A 20,211-nucleotide genomic window follows, 5' to 3' on the forward strand; every position below is an offset into this window, starting at 1 on the left:
TTTCACTTGCAAGAATTGAAACACAAATCTATAGAAAAGAAAATATTAATAAAGTGAATCATGCATATGTTGAAAGAAAATGCAGCACCATCTAGATGCATTCATTTCAGGATTTCATACTGACTAATTCAAATTAACCATGATAACAGAAGAAAGGAGATTAATAACATGATCATCTCAAGAGATGCACAAAACATAACTGACAAAAAACAAAACCTATTTATCACAAGTTTTGAACAATTAGAAATACAAGGATACTCATTAATTTGATAACCTATGACAAACATTGTATTTAATGTTAAAATAATTAAATTTTCTTTCTGAGACAGAACAAAGATATTGTCTATCATAATTTCTATTCAATACTGTACTCAAAATTCTACCTGGCTTTATACAAATAAGAAAAACAATTAAATGCTTTAAAATTTTGAAAGAATATAGTTATTTTCACAGGCAATAATATTTACTTAAGATATATAAAAGTTTCTAACTGATTTCAATAAATTTCAGCTATTTAGCAATGAAGCCAGATAAAACGACATAAAACATATTCAGTAAAATAATAAGAAACTTAGGAGCAAATGGAAGCATTAAAGAAAAAAACATTTTAATCCTATTCCCCATAGAATATTGATATTAACATTTTATTTATCTTTCCAGTTTTCAATAAAATATATGCAACATATATATTTATGCCTAGATCTATCTATGAAGAACTACCTGAACCAAAATATTTTTTATTAAATATATCGTGGTGACATTGGTTAATAAGATTATATAGGTTTCAAGTGTACATTTCTGTGATACATGAGCTGTATATTGCACTGTGTGCCCGCCACCCAAAGTCAAATCTATTAATAGTGTGGACATTGGAAAACCGTGTTTGTGTGTATGTGTATTTTCATTTATTTACCTTTACCAAAGTAAATGGAGCCTCTAGGAAGCATATTTAAAAGGTGATGGAAGTCCCAGTCCACTCCCACAGCTATCCTGTTCTCTGTAATGAGGTTCTGATGGTCTGGTCCATCAGTCATGTGGGACAATAAAGATGAAGGCAATACCTGATATACTAGTCTTGGGATTATTTGAACTAAATTCCATTTTTCAAAATCTATTTTTCTGTTCAAATTGAAGAGGCCCTGACTGCATTCCTAAGGTTCCATATCAGTCCTATTGTATATAGAGATGTATTAAAATTATATTTACAATACACATGGATAGTACATTATATATAGATTATATAATTTACATATATTATATACTCATGTCTATAAGGTTATATATAAATTATTATAGATGATATATATTTGGCATATATATATATATATACACACACACTCTAATTATAAACATACATTTATAATATAAAATTGAAGAAAGAAGGGACTAATCATAATAAAATTTTTATTTCTCTATTATATTTTGTATGCTCCCAAATGTAAATTTATGGACTCATTTTTATTAGCTATATTTTTCTAAATAGTGTTAATTCACCTTTATTTGTGTAATAACTTTATTCTCATTTAACCTCCATTCTTAATCATTTTTATTCTAGCTATATACATTGATATAGAAAGTTATGAAAATGTAAGTATGCATGTAATAAGTAAAATCACTATTTTAATTCCCTTTTTTACAGTTGATCTCGTGTATTTATGGATTGCAGAATTGTTTTTTGTTCTATGGAGAAAGACGCACAGGTATGATAAGAGCAAAAAGACTCTTAGCTGGCTAAATGTATACACATATGTAACATTCAGAGTCTTTCTTTTCGAGAGGATTTGATCAGGTAATCTCAGTTGATTTCTTTTTCTCAAAATAAACTTTAAAACTCTCCTCATATAAAAACCCTGAATGAGGCCTTATTTCAAAGTTAAAGAGATCTTGGAAAATAGTAACTGCCTTAAAGAAATTAACAGCACTTCATTTTAATATTTGTTATAATGTACAGAATTAGATTTGTTTAAGTGATGATTGACTTATCATTGATCATTCAAATCATATAAGGAGTTTGAGATTTATTAAACCGTTTGAATTATTAACAGTTATTAACATTATAAGTAACACAAATTCAAGTGACTATTTCATCATTTAAATTCCCACAATAAACAAAACACTCTCATTCAAATGCAAGAATTTAATGGAGACAGAACAATCTTTCAAAAAATTGAGTGGGCATATTTGTTTTTTAATCAGAATTATCATTATGTATCTTTAACAGTGATTTATAGTTTGCTATCTCAATGATGTCATCACTTTATAATTTAGATTATAGATAAAGCCTTTTGATTATCATACAGGACTCAGTGAATCCCTACTTCCAGTTCAATTATCAGAACAATTTTAAACTCATGTATAAGCTTATTATAAGACAGCATGAATAGCCAGAATGAATATAAATAATATCAATGGTTCATGTTCTCCCAGCATGATTCTGTTAAACACTTACAATAAATAACCAAATAGTTCATTTATTTTATTATTTTTTTTGGAGTGTTACTGGGAAAAAGTGCTTATAGAAGATTTCCTATGTTATAAAATTGCAAGCAAACAATTCTATCTTTTCTACACCATTTTTCTACACATTTTTTTTTCTGAATCAAAGCTCACTTTCTCCATCTATTGTTCTAATATTGAAGTTTATAGATACATAGTGTTTTTTGCTACAAATTTAAAGAATATCTGGTTAACTAGAGATAGGATAGCCATTAACTAGGTGCTTTATGATGGATTGAAGGATATAGAATATATTTTAGAAATTTAAACATCTAAAACGTTTTTATAATTATAGAATTGAAGTTATAAATTAAATCTGTGGAACATCATGCTGTGGAAAAAAATCACTGAGAGTCAAGAAATGTAGATTCATATATGAATCATCTTTAATGATAAAAGCATTTTATTACTTTTGTCTCTAGTTTTCATTTTCTGTACTGTAAGAGAATAAAGCAAAATTATATGAATAGTGGTAATCTGTAAAATTAAAGGCATTTTACTTATAAACAAAAAACCCCACAATAAAACAAATGAAGAAAATTAGCAAGGAAAACTAATAAATAACAATAAATTCAAATATTAATTTCCCAGAGAGATTGTTTTTGACATATAATTGTGTCTTTAAAACCTTAAGGACATTGTAACATTGACTCTACAGAAATGACTACATAAAAAATTGATTTCTTTTGAACACACTATCTGAAACATGTATTCAGTGTGAAAAAGAAAATTAATTTAAAATATTTATAATATGTAAATAATATAAAAATACTTATAAAATTCACAGGCAAATAAATTAAACATTTAAATTAATTATTTTTCTATTTCACTCATCATTTCATCTGTCAAAATAGTTACATTCTTATCTTGCTAATACTGATTATATAATTCATAAATATCTAAATAGTCATGGTTTAATATGTATTATGATAAGAATTTTGAAAATAAACCCAAGACTATTTCAATATGAATATTGATGTGGAAAGATTTAATTTCAACATTAAAAATGTTTTAAGTCAATAAGAAAAAGAGGAGAGATTTTGTTTTCTATATATGTCTAGTCTTATATATGTCGGCAAATAATATGTTTGAAATAATCTATTAAAAATAGTAATTTGTAATGACAAGCAAAACAATGCAAAATAGACATAAATTTCCAAAGACAGATAGATGAATTATAAGCAAAATACATGATAATTATATATCGGTATTAAATAGTGTAAATTGCAGCATATGTGAAAATATTAATATGCCATTTAAAAGGAGAGAAAGTCTGGCTGGTGTGGCTCAGTGGATTGAATGTCTTCCCATTGAGTGAGAGGTCCCGGTTTGATTCCTGGTCAGGGCACATGTCCAGATTTCAGGCTCGATCTCCAGTAGGGGGCGTGCGGAGGCAGCCGATTGGTGTTTCTCTCTCACATCTATCTTTCTACCTCTCTCTCACTTCCTCTCTCTCTCTAAAAAAATCAATGAAAACATATTTTTTAAAAACAAAAATATACTGATGGACATTTGGGCTGTTTTCAGATCTTAGCTATTATAAATAGTGCTGCTATGAACATGGGGGCACATATATTCTTTCTGATTGATGTGTCAGGCTTCTTAGGGTATATTCCTAGAAGTGGAATCACTGGGTCAAATGGCAATTCAATTTTTAATTTTTTGAGGTAACACCATATTGTTTTCCACAGTGGCTACACCAGTCTGCATTCCCACCAGAAGTATACTAGAGTCCCCTTTTCTCCACACCCTCGTCAACACTTGTTTGATGATTCTTTGATGGTGACCATTCTGACAGGTGTGAGGTGATACCTCATTGTTGTTTTAATTGGCATCTCTCTGATGATTGGTGATTTCTTCATATGTCTCTTAGCCATTTGTATGTCCTGTTTGGAGAGGTGTCTATTTAGGTCCTCTACCCATTTTTTAATTGGGTTCTTTGTCTTCCTTTTGTTGAGTTGTATGAGCATTCTATATATTTTGGAAATTAACCCCTTATCTGATGTATAATTGGCAATTATGCCCTCCCATAGAGTGGGTTGCCTTTCCATTTTGATGATTGTTTCTTTTGCTGTGCAGAAGCCTTTGAGTTTGATGTAGTCCCATGTGTTCATTTTCTCCTTTGTTTCTGTTGCTTTAGGTGATGTCCCAAATGTCCATCAGTAGATGGATAAAAAAGTGATGGTACATATACACAATGGAGTACTATGCAGCTGTAAGAAAGAAAGAGCTCTCATCCTTTGAGACAACATGGAGGGACCTGGAAAGTATTATCCTAAGTGAAACAAGCCAAACAGAGAAATACAAGTATCATATGATCTCACTTATTTGTGGAATATAATGAACATAACAGTCTAAAGAACAGGGTAGTCCCAGAGACGTGGAAATAGGGTACAGACTGACAATCCCCAGAAGATGGGTTGGCAGAGGGGGAGATAAACCACAGAACTTATATGCATGTATGCATGACCAATGGACATGGACAACAAAGCTAGGGACAGGGCGGGGAGGGAGCGGGAGGAAGGTGTCAATGGGGCAAAAAGGAGAAACATTTGTAACAAAAACAAATAAGAAAATTAAAATAAACAAAATAAAAATAAAAATATAATAAAAGGAGAGAGAAATTCCACATTTATTCCTACCTAAAAATCTTGTAGTCGATATTTAAAGAGATATATTTAAAACAAAGTCAGCACAGGAAGTTTCAAAATAAGTTAAAAATATATTAGAGACAAATTATCAAAAAGTATTGATATTAGATAAAATATATTTCAATTTGAAAATAAGCAAATGGCAACATTTATTTTTATAATTCAAGGAGTAGGATTAAGAATATATGTTACATAAGCAGTATCATAAAGTACATTATATTCTGTAGATGTTATTTTTTATTTAGTTTGAAAATATTTCTACATTTTGGTATATAAATTAAATCTTTTTTTTTTTTTCAAACTTCTGGATAATATCCTACAAGTCTACTTTGGATTCTCTTTCCAATCTTGAGACGTGCTTTAATTCTAATCAAGCCTATTATTCATTTGGTAATCTCTTGTTGTTGTTGTTTTTTCTATTTTCTTTTTAGATTTTTAAAAAAGTTATATATAAGATATTAGAGTTTTAGTCTCCAATTTTGGTTTTCTTTTTCCATTTTTTTTTGTTCTTTTTTTATCATCTTCCCTAGGACTCAGATTAGCCATTCCAATTCTAATTGCAGCTTGCTGTTTTTGTAAAATTTTATACTCATTTGTGTAAATATTGTCTCTGAATGCTTTTCCTCTAAAAAGCAGAGTTGAGTAGTGTTAACTATATGGTCTGCAAAACCTAAAATATGTATTATTCGGTCCTTTAGAGAAAAACAAGTGTTTACTGTCCACTCTAGACCATCACCCCAATTTTGTTTCAACTTCCTTTTTCTGAAGTGATGTATTTAGTTTCTAGGGGCATTCTTTATTCTTTACCATTTCTCTCAAACACATGCTCATCTTACTTCATGAAATCAATTAATTCTATCGTCTACCAAAATATTACTCCCTTTTTTATCCATTGATTTTTGTTAGCATATATTGTTTCCTCTGAGTTATTGAATTTATTTTTATCCTGGCTTCCGTGTCAGAACTTTTCTTCAAATGTAAACTTTCGTATCGGTCCAGTACACACATATGTAAGAGTGAAGCATTGTCTGATTAAAAATGGACTGTGTAGTTGTGGCTATGCAAATGAATGTGTGTTAGGGGAATATTAGCTACCACACTTTAGCAGCACAGTCTGTTAAAAAACTTTTTTTTTTGAGAGGTTAGTACCCAAACATAATTGTCTGCTTTTGTATCTGTTAATTTGTTGTAAACAGATACCTCCTTTGTGCAAGAGGAGAATTCACCACCTACTTGCACTCAGCGTGAATCTGGAAGTTGGGCTAGGGAAAAGTCAACCACTTTTCAGAAAAATTTGAAAGGCAGTCTTCTCTTGTTTTTCTGCCCTTCTTGGTAGTATCAGACTTTTCCTTTTAATTGGGGCAGAATCTTGATCCCAAGGATGTTTTGTCCATCTCTTTCTCTCGCTGTGAGTTTCTCCTGCAAGCAGTACCTGCAACCAGGAGAAGGAATATTTCCCATGTCTCTTACAGTAGCAGATAGATTTTTGTTTGTGTGTCTCCCCCTGAAGCAGAGGACTTTCCATGGCCGTGGGGGAGGAAGGTTGCTGTCCTTACCACATCAGGTTAAGGGTTTTGATTCATAGGAGAGAAGGGTACAGGGAAGCAGTCTCGGTCTGTTCCACAGTTGCAGCCCACATCCCCACATGGGTGCATCTCCAAAGCAGAAGTGATGCAGTGGGGAAGTGGTTGTCTCTGGTGTCCATCCTGGCCCACATTTTCTAAATCTTGGCATTTCTTATACTTTGAGCCAAATAATTATTTGTTATAAGAGGCTGTCCTGTGCATTGTAGGATGTTTAACAAAGTCCCTGGTCTCTACCCATTAGATGACAGTGACAATGTATGTTATTTTTATTACTTCATGACAAATCATTACAAATGGAGAAGCTTAACATAAAATACATATCTACTATCTCACAGTTTCTCTGGGTCAGAAGTCTAGGCAAGGCTTAGCTGGCCAGAGAGAGAGAGAGAAAGAAAGAGAGAGAGAGAGAGACCCTCACTTTATGATGAAGTGGAAATTTCTGTGATGAACCCAGTCATGAGAGTGATAGCCCATCATTTTTGCCATATTGTAGGTTGAAACAAGTCAAAGGTCTCACCCACACTCAAGGTAGAGTAGGAGGTGATAACACAGGGGTGGATGGATGGCTGAAGGTGATCTTAGGGTGTGTCCACAACACTTCACAACAGTTGTGACAACCAGAAATATGGAGGGATATTGCCAAATGTCCCCTGAAGGAAACAATTCCCCTGGATTGAGAACCACTGTCCTAAACTGATCATACTTGACCTTTTGGACTTTATTAAAATTTTAACTGGCCCGGCCAGCATAGCTCAGTGGTTGAGCATCCACCCATGTACCAAGAGGCTGCTGGTTTGATTCCCAGTCAGGGGACATGCCTGGATTGTAGGCCAAATCCCCAGGGGGGGCATGCAGGAGGCAGCCAATCGATGTTTTCTCTCATCGATGTTTCTATTTCTCTCTCCCTCTCCCTTCTTCTCTCTCTAAAATTAATAAAAAGAAAAACTACTTTAAAAAAATGTTAACTGGTTTGTCATTTAGTTATTTTATTCTCCCATCATTGCTCTGCCAAAGGTGAACTAGCACTATGTTCCATCTCTCCCCAGAGGTACTTGTCACTTTGGACTTCGGTTTGATTTTATTGTCACTACAGTTTGCTGAATTTCAATATAATTCTTTTTTTTTTTTTTTTTTTGCTAATAAAGAAACAATGATCCCCAGTGGCTTTTTTCTATTCCATGTGGGAGTGAAACTTCCTCAAAGTATGAATTTTTGATATTTTATCACATAAAAGGTGAAAAGTCAGGCTAACTATAGCTGTGGACACTAAAAATCCTTATTATTTTGTTGTTTCAACAAAAAAATATGAATAACTAATACAAGATACTGTACTAGGCAGCAAAGGTTAAATGTAAGAAGAATTTCTTGCTGTAAAGTAGCTAATGATATGAGGCTCTGTATCACTGTCTAGTGCAATATATCCATAAGGGTGATCTGTAATGAAGGTTACTTTTCCATGGACTTTCTATATGAAAAGAGTATGAAAAGTGAGCTGTGATTCTTCTGTGTTTCTGTTGATAAGTATTATTTTACTGTTGATAAATATAATTTATTTTATAATCCAGAAAATTCTATTTTTAATTAATGAGATAACCTTGTTTCTAAAGATATTAATGTACTCCAGCCGGTGTGGCTCACTGGTTAAGCATCGACCCATGCACCAAGAGGTTGCCGGTTTAATTCCCAGTCAGAGCACATGCCCAGATTGTGGGCCCGATCCCCAGACGGAGGCATGAAGGAGGCAGCCAGTCAATGCTCTCTCTCATTGATGTTTCTATCTCTCTCTCCCTCTCATTTCCTCTCTCTCTAAAATAAATAAAGGGGAAAAAAAGGTTCCATGAGTCTGGTATAGTATACCCTAAAAAATAAATAAATACAAATATATATATATATATAATTATATTGATTTTTAGAGAGGAAGGAAGGGTGGGGGGAGAGAGAAACACTGATGTGAGAGTAAACAATTGTCGACTGCCTCCTTCACTCCCCCTACTGGGCATCAAGCCTGCAACCCAGGCAAGCCTGCAACCCAGAACATTGAACTAGCAACCTGTCCATACAGGGACAATGTCCAACCAACTGAGCCACATGGGCCAGGGCTATATTTTTAAATCGAGACATATATTTGTTGATTTACAGATGTGAATCTTACAAAGTTTCTAATATTTTTCTAGCTATTAGAGATACCTATGCATACAGTAATATATATTTTCAAAAAAGTAAAAATAAAACAAAAGCTCAAAATTAAAAGCTTAGAAACTGTGATATGTACTTACTCATTTTATTACATAGAACAGAATAGCTGAAATATGTCAGAGTGAATCTAATGAGACTGCCTTTTTATAAGTCAAAAATTAAAATATTATTAAACTTAACAGAATTTAAAATAGTGAGTTTCTTTATTTGTCATAATACTGATACTATTTAAAGCATATTTAGAATAATTGAAATTATTTGGAGCTAATATTATTATAATGTAAAGGCAAAAATCTCCTCATTTTATATATCACCCCACTGTGTTTTGAAATACTTTTTAAATGTAACTTTGTATTTCTTTTAAACATATTTAAGAGACTATGTTTTTTATTATATATTGCTTTGAAACCTATATGTCTACAATCACAGATCTGAGAAAATTTTACTAAACAGAGATATAGAACAAAAATATAATACAAAGGATTTGAACAAACACAGATGAATAAGAGACTGTCATGATATTGATTAATGGATACTTATTTTATTCTTTTAGAATACATATCTTCTCATTTTACAAATTGTATTATTTTGCCTTATGCCTGTGATTTTTTTCTATGCCCTTGATTTATTTTTACTGTCTTTTATTTATAATTATCAAACTATATCGTGTTCCTTGAATTATCCAAGTTGTTCAATTTACTGCATTAACTGTAGAGTGTGGTGAGCATGATAGAATATAATTTTGTCCCTTTCATTGTTTCTCTCTTTATCACTATCCTCTTTCTTTCCTTGGAGCTCAAACTATAAAGTCCATTTGTTAGTGTCTCTCCTAAGGCAACAACTTTTAGATTCCAGCTGATGTTATCTGTGCAACTGCCTTTTTCCTCCAGAACATACTGAATTAGTCTCAAATTGGCTAAGAACCTCTGGTTGTCTGTTTCTATAATTGAACTTCCCAGAACCCACTGCAAATTTTTTATTCTTTCTAGTAGGAACTACCCCTTGGGATTTGTTCTCCTTGAGTCTTCAAATTTATTTTGTAGTGGCTTTTCCCTACAGTGGTTTAAATCTTAGGTGACCTAGATTTATGGAAAGTTAACATTGTTGTCACTTTTCTGATGGTACTTGTTTCTTACTGCACTTGGAATCAAATAATAGAAAACTGATGATTACTTTTAGTTACATGAGTATTTACAACTCCTAAACAAAAAAAAAATCAGTAATATAATTTTCATGATACCCTTGATTTAGAATATTAACCTTAAATATTAACACAAAATATTTTCATTTTTATGTTGTATTTTTAAGCATGCCTATCTTCTACTTAAAAGGTACTTCAACTCTTTTCATGTGTTATGGTTAACAATAGCCCCTACTGTCTGTAATCAAGGAGTAACTCAAATTTTACCAAACCATTTCCATTTCTTAGTATTTTTTTCCTTTATTCATTTGAGAGAAAGAGGAAGGGATAGGGAGAGAGAGATAGAAACATTGATGAGAGAGAACATTGATTGGCCGCCTCCTGCATACCCCCCACTGGGGATTGGGCCCACAACCTGGGCATGTACCCTGACTGGGAATTGAACCAGTGACCTCTTGGTGCATGAGTGGATGTTCAACTACTAATCCCCACTGGCCGGTCTCTTAGTAAGTTTTTATTAAATTAAGACTTATTGTTAGATTTTCTCAAAAGTTATTTTTAGAGAGTTTTTCTGGGTTAAAAGGTTTTGCATTTACTTTATGGTCAGAAATTTATTACAGGGATGAGCACACTCAAGGGGCCTGGGATGGGGATCTGTTTAAGAAAATAACAGATTAATGATTTTCTTTGGTGTAGGTTTGACCTGATTTAACACAATCTCTTTTCAACCTTTCCTAACCACTCTAAAAGGGACAAGAGGAAGAAAAAGAACAGCATTATTCATGGTGGCAAGACATGGCAACAACCAAAGTGTCCTTTAAAAGATAATTTGACAAAGAAGATCTTGTACATATACACCAGTGGTTCTCAACCTGTGGGTTGCAACCCCTTTGGGGGTCGAATGACACTTTCACAGGGGTCACCTAAGACCATCGGAAAACACATATTTCCAATGGTCTTAGGAACCGAGACACCACTTTTCTATCTGTCTCCAGACGGGTCTGCCCACATGCAGATATGCCCACACACAACATGAAGAACTGTTTTAAAGGTTCGCGGCAGCAGGAAGGTTAAGAACCACTGATATATACAATGGGATACTACTTTGCCATAAGAAAAGATGAAATACTTCCATTTGCAACAACATGGAAAAATCTTGAGAATATCATGCTAAAATAAGATAGAAGAAGTCAAGAACATATGATTTCACTCAGATGTGGGATATAAAATGAAAGCAACATAGGAACAAACATGAAAAACAGAAAAAAACTCACAGACACAGACAACAGTGTGGTGGTTACAAGAGGGAAGGGGGGTGAGGAGGGTAAAAGGAATCAAATATATGCTGATAGAAGATTTGACTTTGGGTGGTGGACATACAATGCAATACACAGATGATGTTTCATAGAATTGTATCCTTGAAACCTATATAATCTTATTAACAATGTCATCCCAATACATTTTTTAAAAAAAATTGGTGGCATTCTTCTACCAGCAGATGAATCCCATACTGATTTCAGTGCACAAGGATGTGCCTTTTACCTATGAAGGGAAAAAGATTCCCAAGCATAGAGTGTCAAGATCAGAGAATCTTGTCTTAGTCTTCCATTAATTAATGGTTTAAGGAGAAACACTTGAGTTTAATGCCTGCAATTTTATATCTACCTTTCAAACATCCTTCTTGTGATACATTTTTACTCCTATAAATTTGGAACCAAGATATCCCCAGCAATACCCACACTTCCAATATTATCATATCAATATATAATGATATCAATATAGCTGTATCTAAAGACTGTTGATATAATCAATTTACTCAAAAATCCAAGGCTAAATTTCTGATTTAATCAAAGTATGTTGTAAACTCTATTATAAGCTCCTGCTTTGATGAGAATTCTGTCTCTCTGAGAGCAGTTTCAACAAGCTCAAACTCTAAGCTGAAAGTTGTCATTAAATATATTTCATAGTTCTTATTTCCTTTTTGTATAAGTTATTGCATTCTTTCAAGCAATAGGCGTTTACCCCAATACACAGTTTCAACAAACTTCAATACATAAAGTTTCAACAACTGTACCCCAATAAACAGCATCAACAAACTTTTAGCTTCAGCATACTCTTCCCTCTTTATCCCAAATGCCTTCAGAGCTATGTGTGGTGTGTGTGTGTGGCAGCAGTGGGGTGTGCGTGTGCACCTAGGGTCCAAAATACACACGCTTTGGCTTTTTAAAAGAGAAAACAACTAGTTTCTATAGAACAAAGTATCATGTGCAGACTAATATTAAAATATTTTGGTTAAGTTTTTAGACTCAATCATTAAGTCTGTGTAGGAAATCCATAAGCAAAATATTTTACATGAAAATTAATGATTTTATAGTCTTGATTTTCATTGTTGTGATTAGAAGTCCTCCATTATAGCCATTTGAAAGTATATTTAAACCAAAGTAAACAAGAAACAGATAAAACCAGGAATATAATTTCTTTAATTTTTCCCTAAAACCTTTGCTTAAAATACTGTTGAGTTTGGACAATAGAAAATTCAGGAATGATTAATTTCCGCAGCTGCAGCAAAGTAGCACAGATGTCATCTTTCTGGAGGCCAGGCTCTCCTATTTGTCACTAGAGAAGTTGCAATTCCTTCAGGCTCATGTTGTCATCAAGTTAGTGGAGTCATTTCAAGATTAGACTCGTGTACTACACCATGAAAAATGTATGCCAAATATAAATGGAGGCCATATTATTTTTATTTTATTTTTTTGGTGTGTGTGTTTAAACATGCAGTATTTTTATTTAATTTAACTTTATTTTAAATTATTTTTATTAATTTCTTTTTGTTACAGATGTTTCTCCTTTTCCCCCCATTGACACCTTCCTCCCCATACCCCTCCACCCCATCCCCAGCTTTGTTTTCTATGTCCATAGGTTATGCATACATGCATATAAGTTCTGTGGTTTATCTCTTACCCACCCCCAACACCTTCTCTTCTGGGGTTTGTCAGTCTGTACCCTACCTCTATGTCTCTGGGTCAATTTTTAAATGCTCAGGAAGATTTAAGAAGCAATATTTTCTCCTAATTTCTAAGCACCTTTGGGTGGATAAGATATCACACTTCAGTTTACACAAAAGTGAGCTGAATATAGTGTATTTTCTTAGTGAGCTTTGCTTCGTTCTGTAAAAAAAAATAAGTAATGAGATAATCAGAATAAAAAGTTGAAGGACGTACTTTATATTCCATATCTCAATGCCAACATCTAGAGTCAAATGACAAGAAATGCTTTGTTTGAATAATGCAGTATATAACAACAAACTCTTTATATGCCAAACTATATAAAATTATATTTTAACTCATTGTGTCTCCACGAATCAAAAGGTTAGAGTCATAAGATATCCATATACTGTTATTCAACATGCTATTAATTACAGTATCACCCAATATTCTAATATATATATGTGTGTGTGTATATATATGTATATATATATACAGTCCATGTTTATACAGACTCTAAACAAACCCTTTTTTCTTCTCTGTTAGCTAAATTCTTTTTTTTTTTCATCCTCACCCGAGGACATTTTTCCATTTTTGTTCAGGTCGAGTGGGAGGGAGAGAGAGGAAGAGAGAGAGAGGGAGAAACATCGACATGAAAGGGACACATTGAGTGGCTGCCACCAGCATGACCAACCAGGGCCGGGGACAAACTGCAACTGAGGTACGCGCCCTTAACGGGAACCGAACCCGGGTTTCTCAGGACTTCAGGCCAATGCTCTAACCGCTGAGCCAAAACAGCCAGGGCTTAAATTCTTATTTCAGTCAAACCTAATATGACTTACTCCATACCTTTCATGGTATTAGAAGGCCATAAATATAGTACTATACACTTTACAAAAACGTTTTGCAAAATAATTTTTCATTTCAAACATAAATTACCCCTGTGAGGTAAATATAAGTAACTTCTTCCTACTAGTCAGTGATTATTAAGATTATACTATGATAATATCAAAACTGGAAATAGAGTCAAATGAACTTTCTGGAAAAAATGTTGCCAAACTTCAATAGTTTAATTAATTTTCTTTCATAAATATGTTCTTACTCGAAGCTAAATTAGCACATAGTAGTAAAGAAAATGTTTTGTTTTTCACCTTCACTTATACTTCTTAGTAATAGATGGTATTAAGTATTGTTTGGAGACTATAAAGATACAGTGATCAGCAGTGGATTTGGTCCCATACCACTGAGCCTAAAAATTATATCTGGAAATTGGAAAATATTTACTACCACGTTTATGTGATATTAATTTTATAGAAAAGGTTCACAGCAAAATTGAGAAAAGGGTACAGAGATTTCCCATATATCCCTGCTCCACACAAGCATAGACACCCTCATTATCAGCATTATTGAAGAGAGTAATGGAATTTTTACAATTAATGGACCTACCTTTACACAATATAGTCACTCAAAGGTAATAATTTACATTACCTTTGAGGCTGAACATTTTAGCTTTGGATAAATGTATAACATGTCTTCATCAATACAGTATTATATAGAGGTTTCCCTGCCCTAAAAATCCTCTGTGTTTCTATTCTTCCCTTTCCTCTCCCCCAACCCAACACCAGCAACCACTGAACTGTTTACTCTCTGTAGTGTTGTCTTTTCCAGAATAACATGTAGCTAGAATAATACAGTATGTAGTCTTTCAGATTAGATTATTTTGCTTAGTAATATGCATTCAAGTTTCCTTCATGTCTTTTAATAGCTTGATAGCTCATTTCTTTTTAGTGCTGAATAAGATCCAACTGTCTGATGTACAACCGTTTATTTATATATTCACCTACCAAAGGACATATTGGTTGTTTCTATGTTTTGGCAATTATGAATAAAGCTGCTACAAACATCTGTGTGCAGGCTTTTATGTGGACATAAGTTCTCAGCTCCTTTGGGTAAATATTAAGGAGTGCAATTGCTGGACCATGCAGTATGGATATGTTTAGTTTTTTCCAACAGGAATGAATTATTTTGCACTACCACCATCAATGATTGTTTACTACTATATTTACTTTCTTTTTTAAATTTATTTTTATTGTTGACAGTATTGCAGATATTTTATTTACTTTCAAGCAAAAAAAAATATTATCAAAAGGATATTTACAATGGCAGATCTAACTGACTATTCTTTGATCTTTCCACCAAATAGTATGGCTTAGTATGCTAAATTTAATATCTATCTCAGTTATTATTATGTTATAAACTCTAATGAATCATGTCCCTATTCAATTCTAGATAATCCCCAGCCATTAACATTTGAAATATTGTCCCATTCCTCATCCTTTTCATTGTTTTCATTTCATGCTTTGCAGGTTGTATTCTTATCTAAGCTTCTATCCTCCATATCTCTTTACCTTATATTTTTTCAATTTTCAACCTCCATTTCTACCTGTGTTATATTCTGATGGATTTCTTATCCCTTTCAAAACTTGAATTCACTAACTCTTTGATTAAATGTGCTAATACTACATTTTAAAAAATATATCTTTATTGTTGAAAGTATTACAGATGTTGTCCCTTTTTACCCCTCCACTGACCGCACCCCCCCCTTCAGGCCTTCACCGCACTTTTGTCCGTGCCCAAGGTTTATGCATAAATGCATATAAGTTATTTGGTTAATCTCTTCCCACCTCTCCATTCTGAGTATACATTTTATCCACTCTTTAGTTTTTATCAATACTTATATTTTATATTTTCAAGAATTTTTTGGTATATAGTTATGTAACTTATTTATAGTTTCATAACTACTTGGGATTGTTTTATTCATTTTTTGTTGGTTTTTCTTTTGAGCACTAAACTTACCTTTTTAAAAAGAGAACTATTTATATTGTTATATTGGCATGTTCTTGGTGTGAATTGACCACTTTTGCTACCTTTGCCTGCTTCCCTGTATGTGCTGCAAATCTTGAGTCCTCACTGTGAATGAATACATTTGTTGTCTTCTTTTTTCCCTTAAAAGACTGGATACTTATGGATAGATAGCTTTGCCATAGCTAAACCAACCAGTTATAGATTATAACTAAAATTTATGTTAGTGCCCTGGCCGGTTTGGCTCAGCGGTTAGAGCGTCGGCCTGCGGTCCGGAGAGACCCGGGTTCGGTTCCTGCTAAGGGCACGTACCTTGGTTGCAGTTTGGTCCCCCGCCCAGGTTGGGTCGTGTGGGTGGCAACCACTCGATGTGTCACTTTCACGTCGATGTTTCTCTCTCTTTCTCTCCCTCCCACTCTATCTGAACAAAATATCGAAAAATGTCCTCGGGTGAGGATAAAAAAAATAAATAAATAAAATAAAATAAAATCAATAAAGAAAAAAAATAAAATAAAATAAAATTTATGTTAGTGGTTCTGAGAATTTGGCCTATAATATTTTACAGTGCTGTTTTTTTTTGTTTGTTTGTTTGTTTTTTCCAAATGTCACCATATTCTTACTTTATTTTATTTTTTTTTCAATTAAAATGTGTATTCAATATTATTTTGTGTTACTTTCAGGTGTATTGTATAGTGGTTAGACAATCATATACTTTACAAAGTGTTCCCCCTGATATTTCTCATACCCAACTGGTACCGTACAGTTATCACAATATTATCGACTATATTCCCTATATAATTTGCATCCTCATGATTGTAACTTCCAATCTGAAATTCATTATTTTACATATTTTTATAGAATTTATTTGGGTTACATTGGTTAATTAAACAGGTTTCAAACATATAATTCTATAGTACATCATCTATACATTTTATTGTGTTCACCACACATAGTCTAGTCTCCTTCTGTTACTATTTATTCCCCCTTTACCCTGTTCCACCTCCTCCCACCCCTCTTAGCTCTGATAATCAACATACCATTTTCTGTGTCTATGAAGTGTTTGGTGTTTTGTTTTGTTTTGCTTAATCCCTTCACATATTTTACCCAGTCCCTCAACTCCCATCCCCAACAGCTGTCAGTCTGTCCTCTATACCTATGAATCAGTTTCTATTGTGTTTGGTTATTTTATTCATTAGATTCCACATATAAGTAAAATCATATGGTATTTGTCTTTCTTTGACTGGCTTATTTTTCTTAGTATAATACTGTCTAGGTCCATCTATGCTGTCAAAAAGGTAAGATTGCTTTCTTATGGCTGAGTGAATTCCACTGTATCAATATACCACATTTTTTCCCCACTCATCTAATGATGGGCACTTGGGCTGCTTCCAAATCTTGGTGATCATAGATAGTGCTGCAATGAACATAGGGTTGCATAATCTTTCAAATTAGTGTTTTGCATTTCTTTGGATGAATTTCCAGAAGTGGAATCACTGGATCATAGGCAGTTCCAATGCCTGTGTCACAATATGACAGTCTCTTTCTTGGCTAAGTAAAGTTCTGGTTTCCTCCCAATTACCAACCTAGTAAGAAGATGATTTATTGGCTCAATAAAATTGTCTTCAATCAGGGAATATACATATCTTTGGATTTTTCTAATGTTTTGCCTGGTAATTTAAAATATTTGCTTAATTTCTAGTGCAAAAAAAAGACTTCTGTTCTCACTCTAGATGTATTTTTTAAAAATATTATTGACATTCTATTCTGCATGTTTTAAAAAGTGTCCTTTATATAATATATTTAAGATAGATGAAAGGACAGACTTTCTTATGTATTTTTTCCTGATGTTTTAAAAAAGTTTCTAAATTTCACTAACATATGCCAAGTTTACCACTGTTTGGATTTTGCCAAGTTATAGTCATACATTTTCCAAACTTTCCATTAAAAAGTATTATCATTTGGGGCATTAAGGAAAATATAATTTTATAAAATGTTATTATATATGTCATAAAGGCTATACTGCACAGCTTCTACTTAATCAGTCAATATTTAAGAAATAGCAAATGCAATATGTGATACTTAAGTAAGATGACTTCAGACATGTGGTACTCCAACTTCCATTTTTGGGATTAGTTTGATTCACTAAGAGGCTATACAGTTGTACCATAGTTTTTAATCATGTGTAGTACCAATTTCCACTGGTTTGAATTTCCATACTCTGTCTGAAGATAACCTGGAAAGTTGCTGCTAATTCTCCCCAAATCTAACTAATATGAGATTTACATCTGTCTTTATATTAAAGACCAAAATATTGAGGAAATATCATTCATTTATTTATACAAATGTCCAAATACTTTTTTCTTGGGATTTAGAAAAAAATGATGAATTTCCAAGAATAGTTGATAAAACACCTCCTTTTTAATAACTAGAACCATGTAAATTTATTTCCTTTGAAAACTTTCTGCCAGTCAACTTATATTGCAATGAAATACACTTTTTAAAAATGAACAAAATAAACTGACCAACAAAATAAGTCCAGAGGCATGGAGGCATGGAACAAACAGACTGATGTATCTCAGAGGGGAGATGGGAACTAGAAGAGATAAACCAAAGAACTCATATACTTCTATGCGCAGCCCATGGACACAGACAATAGTGTGGTGAAAGTGTGGGAGGGGGTGAGGGGCTGGGCAGTGGCGGGTAATGGGGAACATCTAGAATACTGTCAACTATATACGTATATATAACGTATTTAAAATCTAATTTGATAGTCATTTCTGAAAATGTTTTTATTCATTCCATATTTTACATATCTTGTGAACACAATATATGCTAAATATTTATTTAATTTTCAGATTGACCCAAACAATTTAGTGTATGTAATAGGCATACAGTAAAAAAAAAAAAAAAAAGAGAGAGAGATAATAAAGTTTCTAATTTATCATACGAACATTTAACTTAGGTAGTAGATATCAATATTTTAATTTTTAACTGATGAAAAATATGAAGGTGTGAAAGATAACAAAAATAAAGATTTATCCACTATTTAGAGAAAATAAGTTACTGTCATTAATAGAACTCAAATCTCTTGGCAAAAATTCAATTAACTGTTCTTTCTATGATGGCATGTTTTCTGTTTAAAATTAATCCAATCCTATTAGAAATCTTAAAATTCATTATTTGTCTTACTTGTTTGATTCTATCCAATATTATACCTACTACTCAAAAGTTTGTAATTGAATAGTCAACTTTTAATCTTTTGTGATTTATTATATGGGTCATAGATTGTGATAACTAGTAGCTTTTTTATTTTAAAATTAACACTCAGAGAGTTTCACTTTTTTGAAATCTAAGTGAAAAATGAAATGTCTACCCATCTTTTATGTCCATGGGATCAGTTTTGTGGATGAATGTTCAGTCATTCATCATTCAATTTAAAAACATTTTTAAATGCCTTATTTTTGCCAGGTAGTATGCTTAATGGCTGGAAATTCAAAGATGACAACAGAGAGTTTCTGCTGTTCAAGGAAAGTAATTTACAGGGGTTTGTAAAATTATATAAATATGCATGGAATTATGTATCTAAGTATGCCAGTAAATATAATAAAGATGATAATAGAAAAATATACAGGACAGAGTAGGATCGATCACAGAAGAGTTGATGTGCAAGAATGCTAAATATCTGAGAGATGTCTGAAGTTTTATAAAACTGAAGTGACATTTGCAGAAAAGATTTAAGTGTGCGTCACAGAGGAAAAAAAATACAGGAATTCCAGTTGATACAAGCAACATACAGGCATACCTCGGAAATATTGCAGGTTTAGTTCCAGTACTGCAATAAAATGAGTGTCACAGTAAAGTGAGTTGTAATGCTTTTGCTCTTGGAGAGTCTTGCTTTCAATTTGTAAAAAAAAGAACATCTGTGAAGTGCAATAAAGGAAAGCGCAATAAAATGAGCTATGCGTGTATGTACGCTATACTTTGAAAATATATCATGTATTCTGATAACTGTGCTCAGTTCTTTATCTTGATTCAGTAGAATTGTTCAGAACAAAATATGTGAAGAAAACATTTTGCAGCTAATGGATTTAATGTCCTACCCATGCACGTATTTAGCAAAGTGTGGTCCTCTCCAGTTCAATAGAATGGCAGTAGGTATTGCTAAACACAAATATCCTTTAACTTTGGATTAAAACTTAAAACAAATTTATTTAATAAGATATTCTTTAATATTAACATATAGTGTGGGTCTCTAAGATGGAGTCATTTCCATATTTAGCCTCTGATTTAATTTT

This window comes from Molossus molossus, unplaced genomic scaffold, assembly GCF_014108415.1.
Source record: "Molossus molossus isolate mMolMol1 unplaced genomic scaffold, mMolMol1.p scaffold_m16_p_3, whole genome shotgun sequence".
In the NCBI taxonomy this organism is placed as follows: domain Eukaryota; kingdom Metazoa; phylum Chordata; class Mammalia; order Chiroptera; family Molossidae; genus Molossus; species Molossus molossus.